Below are 18463 nucleotides of genomic sequence, written 5' to 3'. Positions count from 1 at the left end.
ACAAGCGGGAGCCCTGCCTCTTCTGAGTTGGTGTGGTGGAAGCTCCTTCTGGGTGCAGCTGTGGCTGCCCTCCCAGGTGCAGGACCCGGGCATCTCTGCAGCCTGCACCCTCAGGTGCCCCAGGAAGGACTCCCCTGTCCCTGCAAGCTCAGGGGTGTTTTGTCCCACTGGTCTCTCTGCTCCAGAGGCCTCTGTGATCTCAAAGTGGGATTGGAGCCAAATCCCAGAGCTTTGAATGGCAGAGGGAAGCAAAGTCCTGGGCAGAATGGAGTGGGATCCCTAGTATGGCCCCACCCTCGGACCAGGGATGGCCTGAAGGCTGGGGGCTGGGCTGCCAGTCCTGCCAACTGGAGTGGGGACTTGTGAATCCTCTACCGACGGCCCATGGCTGCCCATGGACCAATCGGCACACACTTCCTCCCCTCTGAGTTCCATAAAATTGCTGGGCTCAGCCAGAGCAGGGCAGAGGACGCGCAGAGGACGAGGAGGGCAGAGAAACGATGGGACAGGACGATCAGTTGCAGAGAGGTGTACCCTCTCCTCTGAGAGGTGCGAAGACCACTGGCCGACAGAGAGGAACTACTCTCTGCTGAGAGCTTCAGAAACCTGCAGAGATTCCGAATGGCTTGTCTGTGGAGAGGAGTCACCCTCTCCAGGGGGCCCCTGCTGAGATCTCAGCTGAACACTCGAACGGAGTGACCTGCCTACAGAGAGCTGTTCTAACACTAACTAAAACTCTTCTTCACCCTTCCCTTGTCTGTCTACCTCACTGTTCCTGGATGCAGGGCCAGAATTCGGACAAAGGCCCTGTGGCCACAGAGGTTTCCAGCCAGAAAAATCAACACCCTAGGGTTCCCATATAACGTTGGCACCCTAAGCTCACTTCCGATTTCCATTCATGGCCTTTCCTTCCTCTGCTCTGAGCCCAGGCCAACTGACTGCTATCAAGTTCACTGCCTAGGCTCTCCTACTGGCTGATTTCAGGTTGGTTCAGCTAATGTGAGTGTCTTAGCTTGAATTCCTTGAAAACAGGCTTTGAGATGGAGACTTGTTTGGGAATTAATGCATAATTCTCTCAAAATATACACTTGGAAGGAAGTAAAGTAGGCAGTATTACCAAAGGAGAAGCTGACCAGCATTATGATTACATCTGAGGCCTCAGCCATCCTAAGGGGAACTCTGGAGCTCTGATGATCCTTCAAAATTGTTCCAATTTGAGGCAAGAGACAGACCTATATAGCCAGTCATTGATTCTGCATCAGCAGTTAAATATTCCTAGCAGCAGGGGAGTGTGTGCCTGGGTTTTTAAGATATGATCTAGTTAGGGCCCCATCAAATCCACTAAGAAGCAGAGGGTGGAAGAAGACATAGTTCTGGTCTTTACTCTGTTCTCTCACAAGTCAGTCACCCGGCAGTGGCTGTTTCCCAACACAACCGTAGCTCAAGTAGGTAGCTCTTCCTTCATGGCCTCACCCCTTACGGGGCTACTTGATACCTTCAGCCCTGGGAGAGGTAATGGCTGACTGTTGTTGCTATTCTTTAGGTGCATCAACGTTTTTAGTCAACTGGTTTCATTATAATGCTCTCATTTTTCTGTAAATGTTATCTTAATTAGCCTCTTGAAACATCTGAATTTGATTATTGCTGATGAAACACTCATTGATACGGTGGCTGAGCTGTAAGACTCACATTACTTTGTTTTTATTGAGTGTAAGATAACTTGCATTTCTTTATCAAAGAAGACATATTAGGCCAGGAAATTATATTAATTAATTACCTGCTGTAACTAATATTCAGTTAACAGGTTAAAACCATTTGAGGGAGCACATTACATGTAAGCCAGGCTGGAAACATCTGTGATTCTTACTACATATGCTAGAGGCGAACCAAGGTTCTTAATTTGAGCAAGTAAGGTCTCTGTGTTCTGACATAGTCACTCTAGAGGCTTCTCAAGTCACTAAGAACAAAAGTCAAATTCCGTGCTTACAAGGCTGTCTACAGAACGTTCCTTATTTTAACTTTGACATCTTTTCCTATCATGTGTCCCTTTTTCTCTCCAGTGTAGCTGCACTGGCTTGGCTCAAGCTTAGCCGAGCAAACAGTCTCCAAATTCAGATCTTAAATACTGTGGCTTCTACCTGTACTGCTGTTCTCCCAGATAGCATTGTGACTTGTTCTTTTACGTTTTTAAATCTTCTATCAGAGACCTTCTCTGACCACTTGCCCAAAACATTACCCCCGATCGCTTACTCCAGCAGAAGCCCCAAATCCTAATTTACCTGCTGATATTCTTTACTAACAGGAATTTTTAATCATTGTAGGTCTACTTATTTATTTATTGTCTACTCTTGCCATAGGATATAAGCTCTGTGAGCGCAGGTTCTGTGAACACTGTTAAAGCCTGTTCAATAATGTTTATTACACTACCTGGCATGTGGTTGCAACTGAATAAATACTTGCTAACTAAGTAAGTGAATAGATGAGTGGGGAAGAATTACATTCAGATGAACCCAACAGAAATGAAAATATTTCTCCATAATTTCTGGAAAAGAAAATATTTTGCAGTCTGGGATGTTTCTTCTTAGAGGCCCCACTTACTCCTACAAAATAAAAAGGAAGAGAACTTTTTCAAAATGGTAGCTAGCCTGAGACTTCTTTTATTGTACCAGTGGCATGAAGGACAAAATTATAAAGAATCAATACAAAGAGGAGAGGAATAAATTCAAAAGAAGACAACATCCTCAGAGGAGAGACCAAGATATTGCTTGTCTCAGTTTAAATGTGTTTATAATCCCTTTCCTTATTCCATTAGCATTTCCAGCACAGTATACTAACTGTTTCCTTGGCTCATTTTCAAGGTTTATGCTTTCTACTTCAAAATAGTGGTGCTAAAAGGTGTTGAAGGAGGGCAATAGGAATGAAGGGTGCCTGAGCGGCCCCAGCAGCAGCAGGTCTGAATCCTAGGTAGGTAATTAAATCACAGACCTTTAAATCTCATTTTTGATGACTCAGAATCTGCAAATCTGTCCATTTGTTAAAAATTAGATGTTTCAGATAATACAATGTAAATATTCTTATTCAATATAATCTATTTGAAATGTGATTATTCCTCTAAATAAGCTAAGCAATTGGCTGTTAATTTTTCAAAGGGCAAAATGTAATAATAAACTAACTGGCAGTTTGTCTTCTCTTTCTAATCATTTTGGGTACATAAATTCTTATTTTGACTAATACAAAGTTGAAGATTTAAGCAATCTCCTTAATTGTATTTGCAAAAATCTACATATGAAAGAAAACACAAGCGTTTGGAGAAAGGGAAAGGTCAGCTGTACCTTATAGTATTATCAACTCAGATTGATATATAAATTGTAATTAATTCTCATAGCAAAGTGAAACTTTTCAAATCCCCTGAACACTCATGCATTTCTCCCTAATTTTCTGACAATGTTTGTAAGAAGAAAGTGCATAGAAGATAGTAAAGATCTGAATTTTACCATTTTACATGTTATTATCATTTGGCTTATCTGTAATTATGAAGTTCTGTACTTCATGGCAGTATATGCTAATCCCTAGTCTAATTGTGCTTCCATTCTCACTAGGGGAGGAATTCCATGGGAAAGTGGTTCTTCTTTTCTGGGAAAAAGTGACTGGCAAGGAACTTCATGATTCTCATTTATTCTTTTCCCAATATTAGGTTGATGCAAAATTAATTGTGATTTTTGCCATTACTTTTAATGGCAAAGGCCACAATTACATGGCAAAAATCATGACTAATTTTGCACCAACCTCATATTTATTGAGCACACTTGACATAATAGACTATATACTATGTTCTGAGAATATGAAGAGGTAGAATAGACAGTTCTTGACTTTAAGGATTCAGTATTCGTATAAAGTCCTCTCAAAATGGACCTCAGAGAAGGTGACTATAAATATAATAAGCTTTGCAATTTTTTCCCATAAAGTATAGTAATGTTAAAATCTCAGTATAGATTTGGGATCTTGATAGAGTAAAAGGTACATTTCCAGAAATCTCAAGAGCCTCACTGGCCTTTCAGAATCATCAGTATGTTATGGCTCAAATATCTTTGTAGTCCTGGAAAACATAGTTAATACTTCTGGTCTTCATTATACTTGTCTTCAAAAACTCATTAAAAGATGTCTAAGAATCTTAACTAATGTCAATAATTCAATTAAAGAAATTATTTGAAGTCGTAAATGCCAAATAATTAAGGTAGTACATATATAGAGTCAATAATATAGAAGTACATAGATTCTTTTATCTAAAAAACTGATGTATTTGATGTGACATGATTTATGACAGCAAAGTTAAGCTAAATGCAGCTTTATAGTATTTAAAAATCAAATTTCTGACATTTATAGATATGTTTTCTAAATATTATTCATTAAATTAAGCAAATAGCTTTGTTAACAAAAATGGGGCTTTCTTTTCCTAGTATTTATTCTTCATATCAAGTTGGAAATGTTACCACGAGGGTACATTGATTAGTTATGCATGTTTTCAGTATAAAATGCACTGGGAATTAAAATGAAGAGCTGACTTAATTTAAGTAATAGTTTTTCCATCTCTAGTCCCCCATTATCTATCTTCAAAATTTCTACTTTGATTGGATACTTCTTGAAGAATTACTAAAATATGTCCATTAAAAGTATAATTATTAATGTTATCAGTAAAGAATATAATTTTACTAGTTACCTTTGGTATATTATGTCAAATAAAAATTATTGGTTGCAGATTTCCAATATGCATCATAGGCTTCACCAGTCTATGCACATATGTGTTGTCACATCAACACGAATGCCTGGTTCTTTACAGCGTACTTTCTCCAAAACTCCTGTGTAATGAGATGTTACTGTACTGATGATACTGACTGGAAGTATTAATCACCCAAGTCCAAGGCTCACCATTCTTTCTGCCATATATGGAAAATTTACCTTCTTCGTGTATTCTTCTTTTTAAGATGATATTTTGTATCAATGGCTTGGGACACTAGTAATAAGATTATTTTTATGATAATATCCAGACCTGAGTGATAATTTTTTCAGCAGAATCACTTTATTTAGACTGTTAGTGCTAGTAATTGGACAACTAAGAATGTGCAAGCCTTCCAGGTCAGAGCCTCGCACTGAATATTGATTCACTGTTAGCTCATCCTCTGACCTATTCCTAAATCTGTCTTCACACTGAATGTCTTGCTGATTAGGATCATTTTGCTTTCAGGACTCATAGTCCAGTTGGACTGCTAGAACACAATACCTCAGAATGGGTGGCTTAAACAACAGAAATTAATGCTTTCACCATTCTGGAGGCTGGAAGTCCAAGATCAATGTGCCAGCAGGATTGTTTTCTTGTGAGACCTTTCTCTTTGGATTGCAGACAGCTGCTTTCTCATTGTGTCATCATATAACATTTTCTCTATTGTCATCAATCTCACTTTCCCACTTCTCCCTCTAGTTTCGTTAGAAATAATCATGTGCAGATGTGTAAATATACTTAACTAGACAACGATTAGGTTCAAGTTCTTACCGGTGGATTTCAAGGGCATATGCAAAATGAGGTATATGATTGTTCACCTGTTTAATAATTCTTGAATATTATTGATGGTCATACAGCCTTTTCAGTCCAGTGTGGACAGAAAACATCTCAGTGTGTATTTTCCAATTCTATATGCTTGCATTAGTCACCAAAAATAATACAAAAATTGAATTATGTTTACTACTCTTGAGCAAAAGAACAAATCACTCTTTAGTCACTGTAATAGTTCTTCAGCAAAAAACCCTAATTTCTTTTCCTTTATAAGGGTATATTCCATTCATAAAGGCTCTGTCCTCATGGACCAATCATCACTCAAAAACCATACCCTGCCAGTGCTATCACATTGATTACTAGGTTTCAATACATAAATTTTGGGGGACAAAGCCTTTATGTGTGAAGGGCAAATATATTCTTTATTGTCTGAATGTTTTCATTCAGATCATAGCAAATACACTCCAAAAACTATGCTCAATGGTATTTCATTTTTCTTATGTAATATGTTTTCTTCTTTGGATGAAAGGGCCGTGCTGAAACATATGACAAGTGATTCAAAGATATAGGGTTTTGTTCCAAAATATTGGAGGGAAAATGCTAGGATTAATGTAATATGTTTTCTCCTCTGGAAGAAAGGGCCATGCTGAAACATATGACAAAAGATACAAAGATATAGGGTTTTGCTCCACAATATTGTATATAAGAAGGGAAAATGCTAGGAGTAGAATAAAAAGAGACGATGATTGAAATTAGGGTCATTGTGTGTGTGTTGGGGGGTGGAGTGGGTGGGCTGGAAGGGCATAGAAATAGGTTTCAAGCCATATTTCACTAACTATTACAGTGTTTAAGTTTAAGAATAAAATCCTATTGCAAAAAGACAAAAAAAAATCAGTGATGAGAATATACTTGGCATGTCTCAGAAACAGAAAGGAGGCTGAAAGCAGAATAAGAAACCACAGAATGATGGTGGAGAAGAAAATGTAACTTCATATACTAGGGTTTTCCTAAGGTTTCTGAAGTAGTTGGCCCTCATGGCTTTGAGATGTGAATGTGTAAAGGCATATTCCAATGTCAGAAGATTTAACTTTGGTAATGTTATATCTGATCACTTCACTTATGGGGTAAAGTATGACAGCTTCTGTTGTAGTCTTTGTGAAGCACTCAGCATGGGGTCCTAAAGCAGCATTTAACCTATATCTTTAGATCCTTAAGACTCAGTTCTCTAGACTGTAAGTTTCTGAAGAGCATGTCTATATCTAGTTGGGTATAGTGTTGAATGAAGGAACTAATTGAAAAAAATGTACAATGTGAGGAAACTAAAGTTATATATCCACTGTATTTTTCTTATGCTTTAGTTCACATTTTGAACAAATTAATCATTCAGTTTTCTAAATTTATACAATGTTAATTTTCCATACTCTTTTAAGAAGTTTTCTATTCTGCTTTACCTTTATCTTTATATTTATATTTATCTTTATATTTTTATTTTTATTTATATCTTATTTGCAGGAATCACATTCAATTAACAGACTTTTTCCCCACCCTATGAGCTTTTCGTATGGTGAAACCCCCCAAGAAATTTTCTTTGCTTCTACACACTCTCTGTGTTTGAAACTCAGTGGTTAGAAACAAAGAAAAATGACTATGTGCTTTCTCCATCTGACTAGGAATAACTAATTTGGTATTTTACTACATCTTAGAAATCTGTCAAGTGGACACCTATCCTATTTTACAACCAGAAAAATATCTTCCTATTACTTTTTCCTAATTTTTTCAGACCATAGGTTCCTCTGCATCCACCTCCACTGTCAACAGGTAATGTGTCCTTACAAAGGGGCCTCTAGAAAACTTGTCTTGATACTCCAAATTATCCCATCACCAGGTGCTGGCCAGACATATATCTTTTTCTCAGATGAATCTGACTCTTTTTAACAATCATCAGCTGAATAAAAGAAAATTCAGAGTTTTAGTAGAAAAAGAAAACTATGTGCAATGACCTCAAGTTGAGAATGATCGCTCTCTGTTCATGACACAACAAAAAGTCGGACTGAGATATGGGGAGAATGGTAGAAAGTCAAGACAGACAGATAAGCACTGAAGGTAAGCTTGTCATCTAGAATCTCTTAAGAATAGCTTTAACACTACAACATATGAAATGGATCTGTTAAACCCAATCTTAGGAAGACTTTGGAAAGATATTTCCCCTCTAAATCACAGAGGGGAAAGAATCATAACGGTCTATATTTTGAATAATTAAAACGAAGCCTATAGATTATATATAATCTATATAATTTATCTATATGAATAATTGGCAGCCTACAAATTAATCTATGTGTAATTTATCTCTCTCAAAAGAACCAGAAGGAGAATCTGAGCTTGAGATTTAGAAAAGAGTAGCTGTCTCATTCTCGTTTTTTCCTAGTCCTCAAATCTTTCAACTGTGTTTTGCAAATATCTTAATACCCCTTAATTATTCCCTATTCTCATTTTACCTTGAGTGGATTTCTGTCCCTTGGAAGCAAATGGAATTTACTTTGTAATTTTACAATTTTTATTATTTTTTTCCAGTGAAGCATGAGCTTATTTCAGCATTTTTCAAAGTCTGCTTGTTAGGACCACTAATCTTATTTGATGAGATAAAAATATTTTGGTGCTATAATAAAGTTAACATGGAAAAGGCAACATGAATTATCTTTTTGTTGTTGGAGATTGATAATGCAAAGCCTTTAGTGAGAATTGAGAGCACACAGTAAAGAAACCTGTTGAATTTGTTTAACCCGGTGTTTCCCAAATATGTTTGATCATGGAAACCTTTAGTGAGTCTATGGTAATAATGGTAGATTTGCTTAGTTATGTCCTCAATGCTAATCACTGCAACAATCTTCTCTATTAGCAGAGCTTTGTCTTCCACAGTAGGGTCTAAATACCCAAACATTCTTTTCTGCAGACTCCCATTCAGCTAGCCATGTGGCCCAGTTCTAACAACAACAACAACAACAACAACAACAACAACAACAACAACAACAACAAAAGGGCTCTCGGAAAAAGAAATATGAAGAGCGCCCCTTTGCTACAGAGATTCCAGGTTTTGGTCATTGTTGTGAAGCTTTAAGCATCTGCCTCCACCTTGTGACCAAGAGGGAAAACTTGCTGATGCCCCGCTGTATCAGAGTGGAAGTAAAGGAGAAACTAGCAACTTTGATGCTATTCAAGGACTAAACCAAAAGCTACCCTTCAACTTGTTTTTCACAGGAAAGTATCAACTTCTTTGATTTAATCAGTCTTAGTTGGACATTATGTTATCCAGTCAAATGCATGTAAAACAAATAGTATTTGAGGATGCTGTTGTGAGGTTAGGAGTATACAGCAGAGATTTTTGGTTTGAAGTAAACACAGCAAAGCCACAAAAACTCTTAGGGATGTTGATATTTCTCTTGCACAAATTCCATTTCAGTTGTGAGATTGAAGAATAAAGAATATTTGGCAATATCCCTCTATTATTTATACATAAAGTACACTATTAAAACAACGAGTGTGATTTTCACTTTCACTAGGAAGTTGTTCATAATTGCCCTTGGACAGTTAAAACTAAAAATATCTTCACATTTTGATTTACCTCATGGATACTTTCACATTTTAATATTATCATGTGATAATATAATTAATATTTGAAAACTATCATATTTAGAAATGTATTAAAACCCCTCCAATATGAAAACTGCTATTTTAATTTCAACATATTTTACAAGCTGGTATAAAAAATGTAGTTATACAGATGGTATCTTAAAATAAAAAAAATTAACTCCAAACTTTATTGGCTGAGGCATTTAAAATACTTTCCAAAAGGGTAAAACAAATTATTATTAGCCAAACTCAATACATACAGCTTTTTCTACCTCATACTTTTGTGACGAATGAAAAACAATTTTTTTCTCTGACTAGTTATTTAAAATGGTCTACACATAACTCCTTTTAGGCAACATTTTTTAACTTCCAGAGCCAATTGTTTTTTCTGCCAGTTGCTGTAATTGGTAACAGTCTCATCTAATTTTAATGATTTTTATACAGCTATTGCCTATGCCATATATTTAAATCAGCAAAATGTTTTAAAAATTGGAAAATAATGAATTTTATGTTATATATTTATTAACTTAAACACAGCTATTGTGAGGAAAGCACACACTTTTTTGTTTCTTTGTTACTTTGTTTCTTTGTTGATTTTTTAATCAAGTTTATTTGAAATACTTTTCTTCACACAAAGTTTTATTCAATATCAATGTTGATAGTCTCAAACATTTGACTAACTTTACTTACATGTTTTTACTGTCCTCTTGATTTTTGAAGTGACAGACTTTTCATTTAAACTTGGATTGCATTATAATGAAATATAATTTCTGATGTCTCCGCTAACTATTGCGGGGAACACTATTTCTTGAGAATGTCTGCTTTTATTTTGGAAAATCCTATATTCCTTGACGAGAAAATTTAAAGCATTCCATTTTTTCATTGAATAAGTTAACATTCAGATTTGTTTATTAGTATATTACTTAGTTTAAAATATTAAATATAAAGCCAATATTATTACAAATCTTTGTCATAGTCAAATCTGAAGATCTAAGTACTATCTTAATAATTAAATCATAAACCTTATTGAGGGAAAAAAAGGAAGATATTAATTTACTGCCCCATTATGTCATTCCACATGATCTGCAAAATGAGTCCTGTACACTAAATACAACTTTGTGTGTGTGTGGCATTGTTATTATTCTAGTTTAAGCTTGCATTTTTTTCTTGGTTAAAATCGTTTCCTACTTTTAGGTTACTTTGCCTTATATGATTACTCTGTGTCCAGTTTTTTCCTCCCTTAATTAATCCTATTAAATTGCTCCTAAACACTTTACCTTACCTTATAAGATCTTAATATTGCTGCAAATCATCTGTTGAGTCTTTTTCTATTCTTACTGTGGCCCCTCACCCAATATTCAGGCACTAGTATCTCTATTTTTTCCCAAAAGGCTATGTGTATACATGTGCCAGTATCTTTGTAGACACTCTATCCTCTGCATGCATAATCTCCTTCAAATTAAAAATAAAAATAAAACTCGTTGAGATACTCTGAAAACAATAATCCCCAACTAATTTACATACGCTGCAATTAAAAAAATGTTCTCTCTCTCTCTATATATATATATATATGTACTATTTTCTAGGAAATATTTTTTCTGGCTGGACGCAGTGGCTTATGCCTGTAATCCCAGCACTTTGAGAGGCCGAGGTGGGTGGATCACAAGGTCAGGAGTCGAAGACAAGCCTGGCCACGATGGAGAAACTTCGTCTCTACTAAAAATACAAAAATTAGCTGGACCTGGTGGCAGGTGCCTGTAATCACAGCTAATCAGGAGGCTGAGGCAGGGAATTGCTTGAACCCAGGAGGCAGAGGTTGCAGTGAGCCGAGATTATGCCACTGCACTCCAGCCTGGGCAATAGAGGGAGACTCCATTTAAAAAAAAAAAGAAAAAAGAAAAAAGAAAAAAAAAAGAAATATTTTTTCTTCTTTAATCTACCCAACTGTTTATTTTTACTCCAGAAAATTAATACAAACGTTCACTTCACATACAGAAACCATACACAAAGTAATGAAATAAATATAATTAAGTAAACGTTAATTTAAGAATATGATTACCCATTCATATTCACCACATAGTAATACCATCAACAAAATTATTGTTAATATATACATCTAAAACAATGTGGTTTTGATGCTCTTTCAATTTCTTCATCCTTGGAGCCGTTGGAACTCTTACCAAATCTTGCCGAGGGATATATGTCTCTCTTTTCAAATTCTCTGTTTTGCATTCTTTCAGGGCCTCCATTACCCATCATACTTAGGCTCTGTACACTATACCAGCCTGCACCCCACTTCACTTTGAACCCCACGGGGTACCCCAGATCTGACAAGTTACTTTCCTTTTATAGGGCAGATATATTACCTAAAAGCTATTATTAAGGCCTCTCTGTAATGAACAAGGTTTAAACGTTAAAGGAACATCAATCAATCAGTTGTATTTCTTCAGCTTAATGTATTTCTATTTGCTCACACACTTGTTCATGTAGTTGCATCACTCCAATTGCCAGAAAACATTTACCTTATGTCCTCTACTATTGGGCTTTGAAGTCTAATTTCTCAGCACACAATTCCTCCATCCTAGTGGAATAAGTTCGCATCAAAAAAGAAAAAATCAATACTAGTGCTTATTTTACTTTCTAGCCATCTTTTTCCTTAATGGGTATAATACAATTTTCCCATTCTTTGTCATTCCTATGAACTCTATACAACCTTCAATGCCCCGGCAAATATCATGTTTATGATCATTTGTGACTCAACAGTTAGTCCCTTATGATCCTCTTATACTTGGGTCACGTAGTGTTTATCTCCTCCAATATCATGGATCATCTTCTAGTCAATCCCATTTATTTATAAAATACTGAACAATACTGCATTAGATTCTGGAGACTTCCTCCAAAGAATTACCATAAACTTGATGATGTAAAACAAAGGAAACATACTCTCTTACGTACTGGGCAGCAGAAGTTCAAAAATCTTTTTTGCCAGACAAAAATCAAGATGTCATCAGAGCTGTGGTCCCTCTAGAGACTCCAGAAGAGAGTCTGATTCTTATCTCTTCCAGCTCCTGGTAGCTGCCAGCACTCCTTGACATGCAGCCATGTTATGCCAGTCTCTGCCTCCGTAAACACAGAGCCTTCTTCTCTGTGTGTCCATGTGTATCATCGGTTCCTGTTTCTATCGACTCACCCACTGTCTCTTATAAAGACAAAAGTGACTGCATTAGGGCCCACCTGCACAATCCAGGATAATAGGCTCATCTCAAAATATTTAACTTAATCACATATTTTTATCATATACAGCAATATTCACAGGCTCTGAGGATTAGGTCCTGATACCTTTGGGGGGTGTTTTTTAGCCTACCATAAACAGGATTCATATTTGGATCCCTGTCACATTGTGAATGCATAGCTGATATTTCTATCACATAGTTGGTCCACAAACCTATCTTAAAATTGAATTGACTGAAATTGGGTGGTCTTTCAATGCTACACGTCATTTAGTCGGTACTGATTCATGCTTAAAACGAAGTACTTCAAAGCAAGTAGTAGAAAATTTAATGAAGAAAATAAAGAATTATTAAGATCATGATTTCATATACTTTATGTCTGTTAGTTTATTATTGACCATGACCTTATGAGATAAATATTATTATTTCCATATAATACATTAGTAAAAAGGTTTAGAAACATTGATTTTCCTAAGATTTCTAGTGTCAGATCTAAGGTTCCAAAAACCCATTATTCTTCAGTGAAATCATAGTGCCTCTAAAATAAATATTAGGAAGATAAAATAAAATACTCCTCAGGATGACTTACATATTAACATAAATTCCAATATAAAGTGCCCTTGATCATTAAAATCTCAGCCTTGATTTAAAATGAAAAAGCTAACAGTTTTCTTTCTTTGTGTTTGTTTGTGATAAATGTGAACTTTAAGCAGTGACTATCTAGCAATAAATTGTTAGAAGCTCCCCTGTTTGTTTTGTTGATGCTGTATATAAATGAGCATTTAGAAGAAGAGTTTTGTTTATTCCTTTATTTATTATAGCTTAACTGTTGCAAAACATTATGTGCTGCACAATCCTAGTGCCAACAAATAATGAATAATTACCTAGTACTGGGGTTCTAAATAAGACCCATACCAACAAACAGATGTCAGTAGAATTTTGGCTCCAGGTTTTTGCCTGCAGGAAGTCATTAAAAGATAAGTGGAAAATCAAGTCTGTTCCCTTGGTAGCAGAATTTCTGCCGTTTGGAGCCATATAGGGAGGCTTATTTTCGGACAACAGCAATAACTCCCACATTAGATGGTAATCACTCTTGTATTTATAGACTCCTTGTAAATCAATCTCAGACAGGCAATGAAATGATCTTCTTTATATTTACTTTTAGGCTGTTTAAGAAAACTAGCTCTGAACAACCCAAAATTTCTATACAATCCTACCCCTTAGTCGATTTCATAATTCAGTCTTGCAATATCATTTTGTGGTCTATTTGAGAACTCTTAATGACTTTTCACTATCTGGAAAGTAGCATTATATTCCAGCTGTGCAAGCACGGAAATCTGTATTCGAAGTTGGTTGATGCTTCGAAAGAAAGTCGTGATTGAAACCAGGTGCAGATCATTATCCCTAATAATTAGTGTTTTCTTTCTCTCTTTCTTACATCTTAGCATCTTAATGATTCTACAAGTTACTTTTTTCAGCTCATAAGTTTGCAGTGACGTAAATGAAGGTGTATTTGCTTAGTAATATGATTTTTTTGGTCGCATTAAATAAAAACTAAATTTCAGATAATCTCCATTAAAGAACAATTTTTGACTAACTCATTTTTATAAATAATGACAATGAACCATTAAAAGAATCTAGACCAACGAATACCAAGTGATTTTTGGGTATCAGAAAATAACAAACTACATATTAGGAAAATGTATTTTGCTTAAGAAAAGATCAAGAAATATGTGACAACTCCATGTGCTACAATTAACAGTGTAGAATTTCTAAGGCCATAATGCCACAAGCTTGCCATTTAAATTAAAGTGATGTAGTTATGTTTCCACAATTTTTGTTCAAATGTGACAGTTGAATTATTTCTCTAAAATTATGAAATTTCAAGCCTTTTTACACTCTTGAATTATTGAAATGTTTAAGATTAAAACATAAGAATAATAATGCTTCATTTTTATAGTCAACCTAATATATTTATATCATACAAACCAAGTTAGTAATGTGTATTATAAATTATATAGGTAAATAATATGTGCAATGTAAGATACTTAGAGCTATTACTTGCCAATCTAAACAGAAGAATAATATTTAAAAGAATTACTTTCTTAGAATCAGGTATTTTTTTCTTTTGCCTATTACCTCTTACCTTTTTGATGTTCCAAGTAAGAAATAAGTTTAAGTAGAAACCTACTTAAATTTCAGCAGTTTTCTACTTTCAGTTTTATGGAAAAAAACAGGTGGGAAATCCTAGTAGACTATGGCAATATGGCATAATCACTTCCAGCATGAATCCCAAATTATAGTTTAATGTTTCAGTGGCTTCAATATTTATGTCACTGAAAGCTGCCTGAGGCAGTAGCACCACTTTGCACTATGTTGTCTTCTAGAGTGCTGATAGACGTTTTTTATTTTTCCCAACTGGTAAGTTGTGTTTTGGTAAAAGTTGTAAAAGTTACAAACATCACATTTTAATTTTCCTTTGCTTTTTATATGGGCAGAAAGTATCAGTATGAGTGAGTCTTGTTTTATTGTTTTTAATAAGGTTTCCCAGAGGTAAAGATTCTATAAACATTCTTAAAATTGTAATTGTTTATATAGTTAATGATGAAGTTAGATGAATTTTCTAGCTTCCCACAACTAAGAGGCAAACCTCGGATAAAAAACCCAGGGAATATATCTTCAGAATCTACTTTTTAACTACAACACCATGTGTTTCTAAAAGTTATTGCCTCTTATCTGGTTCTATCTATTAACTTCTGTGTAACAAATGACCCTATGGGATAGAGTCCAGGGTGTCCATACTCCTGTCTGTTTTCCTACTGAGCGTGAGTAGAATCTGTGATTTGCTTCTAACCAATAGAATATGGCAGAGGTGATGGGATGTCACTTCCTTGATTATGTTACTTTACATGAGGCTCAGTCTTCCTGGAATAGTCACTCCAGAAATGGTCCCTACTAGCTTAGTAAAGTAAGCAATATGTTCGTAAAGCTCTCATAGCAAGGAACTGTCGGCACCCTCTAAAACATGTTGGTGACCTCTAGATATAGCAGGTAAACTCAAGGAACTGTAACCTCTAGATATAGTGGGTGAACTGAAAGAAATGTGGCAACCTCTAGTAGCTAAGGGAAAACACTAGTGAAAAGCCAGCAAGAAAGTGAGCCCTCGGTCATACAATCACAAGGAAATGAATTCTGCCAACAATGTGGGTGTGCTTAGAAGTAGATTCTTCCTTCTCCAGTCAAGTCTACAGACAAAAACAGCCAAACTAATGCTGAATTGCAACCTTGACAGACTCCTAGCAGAAGACCCATCTAAGCCATACCCAGGCTCCTGACTCATGAAGTCTGGGAGATAATAAATACATGTTGTTTTAAGTCATGGTTTATTTAAGTAAAAGACTTAGACTTATTTTTTTACACAGCAAATTTGGAAAAAAAATTGCATACTTTGTTATACAATGAGGTAACTAATGCAATCCCCTGATCATGTAGTTAAAACAACTATTCAGTGAGCTCACAACTATGAGTTGGCAATTGGTTTTGGCCCAGCTGGATCATTCTTAACTTCACTTATTGGCTCATTTGTCTGTGGTCAGCTGGTAGGTAAGCAACTGTGAATGGTTCCTAAAGGCTTTGACTGGGATGCCTCTCCTCTCCATGTGATTTCTCATCATCCAGCTGGGTATTCCAGATGTGTTCCCAAGGTGGCATAAGAGTTTTATGTTCCATAAGAGAGTAAGACCAAATATGCAGCTGCTTTTCAAGTCTCTAATGTGTCACATTTGCTAACGTTCTGTTGGCCAAAACAAGTCCCGTGAAAAATCCAGACTTAAGGATTGGGATATAGACTCCACCTGTTGAGGGGAGATGCTGCAAAGGATCGTGACCACTTTTGCAGTCTCTCACACTGGCATTCTCCATTTCTGTAAACTATACCCTAAATCACCCAGTTGACCAAACTGAAAATTTCGGAGACATACTTGGTTTCTCTTGTTCCCCACTTCATTCTTGACTTTTGCAACTTAAATATAATTAATTCACGCTTTCCAATGGGATGTATCCAATCCAAGGCACTAACATCTCTCACCTGGACTGATTCAATATCCCCATAATCATTCTTCATACTTTCATTCTGCCTCCTCCATCTTCTATTCACTACACAGAACCTGGATCATATTTTCATAATGCAAATATTGTTACATAACAGAATGTAATTTGGAATCTGTATAACAAATCACATGTAAAAATTTATATAAATAGGAAAAAGTGGTGGTAGGCATTGATGAAATCCAAAAATCTAATGGTTAAGTGACTGTATAGCCCCCTAGAGTCTAATATTCTCATACTTTTGTAAATGTTAATACTGACTGCTACCTTTTAAAGACAGCAGAAGGAGGTCTACAGTCCCAGCTTGAGGCCTTATATTTATGATGCATCTTCTTGCTACTTCTATTTTGAGTGATCATTCCTAGCTTGCCACTGGGTCCTGGCTGAGACTGTGTCCACTTCTAAAACCACTAACTAGTTCTAGGACAAGAAATCCCAGTAATGTCATAATTTATATCTTTTAAAAGACCCTAAAAAGAACAGACAGTTAAACAAAACTCACAATGAAAAGAAATGGCACATTCAGAATTATGCTGAAGAGGGCAGCATGGGATCCATATATAAATGACAAGTGCTGGTTTGGGGCTAACATTTTCATTCAACAAATGCTTATTATAGTATTACAGGGATGTAGGACACTCCAGTGAATAAAACAGATAGAAGTAGTCTTCAATCCCATGGAGCTTATATTTTCTTGTCTATCCTCTTACTTGTTCCATCTACCTGTAAAAATAGGGGGTTAGACAGACTGTGGAATTTTACTGAATTCAGAAAAGTGTGACTGACCTTGGTCTATGGTTGACTGTACCTGAAAAACTGAGATAGGTTATATTCAGGTTGAAATAATCTGTCCAGCTGAGAGAGAATCTAGCAGAAGAACATAAGAGTTTTATTTGTCTGGTATGAAGGCCTCATCGGAGAATATAAGAAAAGCACTGAATACCTTTTTCCATTGATATAATTGATTCCACATTTATGTCAATGAATATTGGAACACATTACAGCATCAAGACATCCATATTAAGTCATTTTATGTTCTTTATTACCCTAAAAGCAGTTTAATATTAAAAATTGATGTGACAAATTACAGCAATTACAAATTGCTTCATTCTACATAAAGAAGCAAGGTATGTTGTTGGTGCAAAGTCATAAATGGTTGACTTTTCATGGTAGGAGAGTGTATTATGAAAGAAAACCTGAAAGACAGTAGTAGTATCAGTGATTGCACACATTTTGTTTATGGAAGTAGTTGGTTTGGAATAAAGGTGGGGATGGAAAATCTAACTGTTAATTATGTATCCACCTCATTTTTCAAACAACTTAAGACCCTATTTTCCCAGAAGATGGATAAAATAAAATTTTCCAACTCATAAATAATAGAAACATAACTAAATCTGATAGTTACATGAATGTAGCATTTGAACATTAATGATACAAAACTGGGCCAGATTTGGTCTGCATCATGGGAGATTAAGGCAGGAATAGTGTTAACAGGATGTGTTCTATTTAGTAGAGAGGCCCCTACAGTGACAATGTACCTTTTAGGTAGTTTAAAGTACCTCGAGACTGGATGAAAGACTAATTTGGGGTGTTTATATTTGCTGCCAGCTATTGAGGAGTACGGAGGTAGAGGACAGTTCAAAACCTCCTTAAAACAAAAAAAGGAAAGCGTACAGATCAGGATGCTGTCTTCACAGAGAAAAGGAGAATGGTAGCAGAAGGAATTGGAGCTATTAGATGGATTCCTGTCCCAGGAAGCTCTGCTTTGACACTTTTTCTTAAAGAATGATTGATAGTAAAAGGATGAACCCTTCGTATATTTCTTTCCAGATATGTCTGCAGCCAGTGATGGAAGATGCTAGGAGACAGCTCTAGCAATTATTCAAATGCTATCATGTCTAATACTTTGGATCGCAAAAATAGGACTTTGTAATACTTTATTATGTGGAAT

Source organism: Macaca nemestrina, chromosome 1, assembly GCF_043159975.1.
Source record: "Macaca nemestrina isolate mMacNem1 chromosome 1, mMacNem.hap1, whole genome shotgun sequence".
In the NCBI taxonomy this organism is placed as follows: Eukaryota; Metazoa; Chordata; class Mammalia; order Primates; family Cercopithecidae; genus Macaca; species Macaca nemestrina.
Note: the sequence above shows the minus strand (reverse complement) of the source record.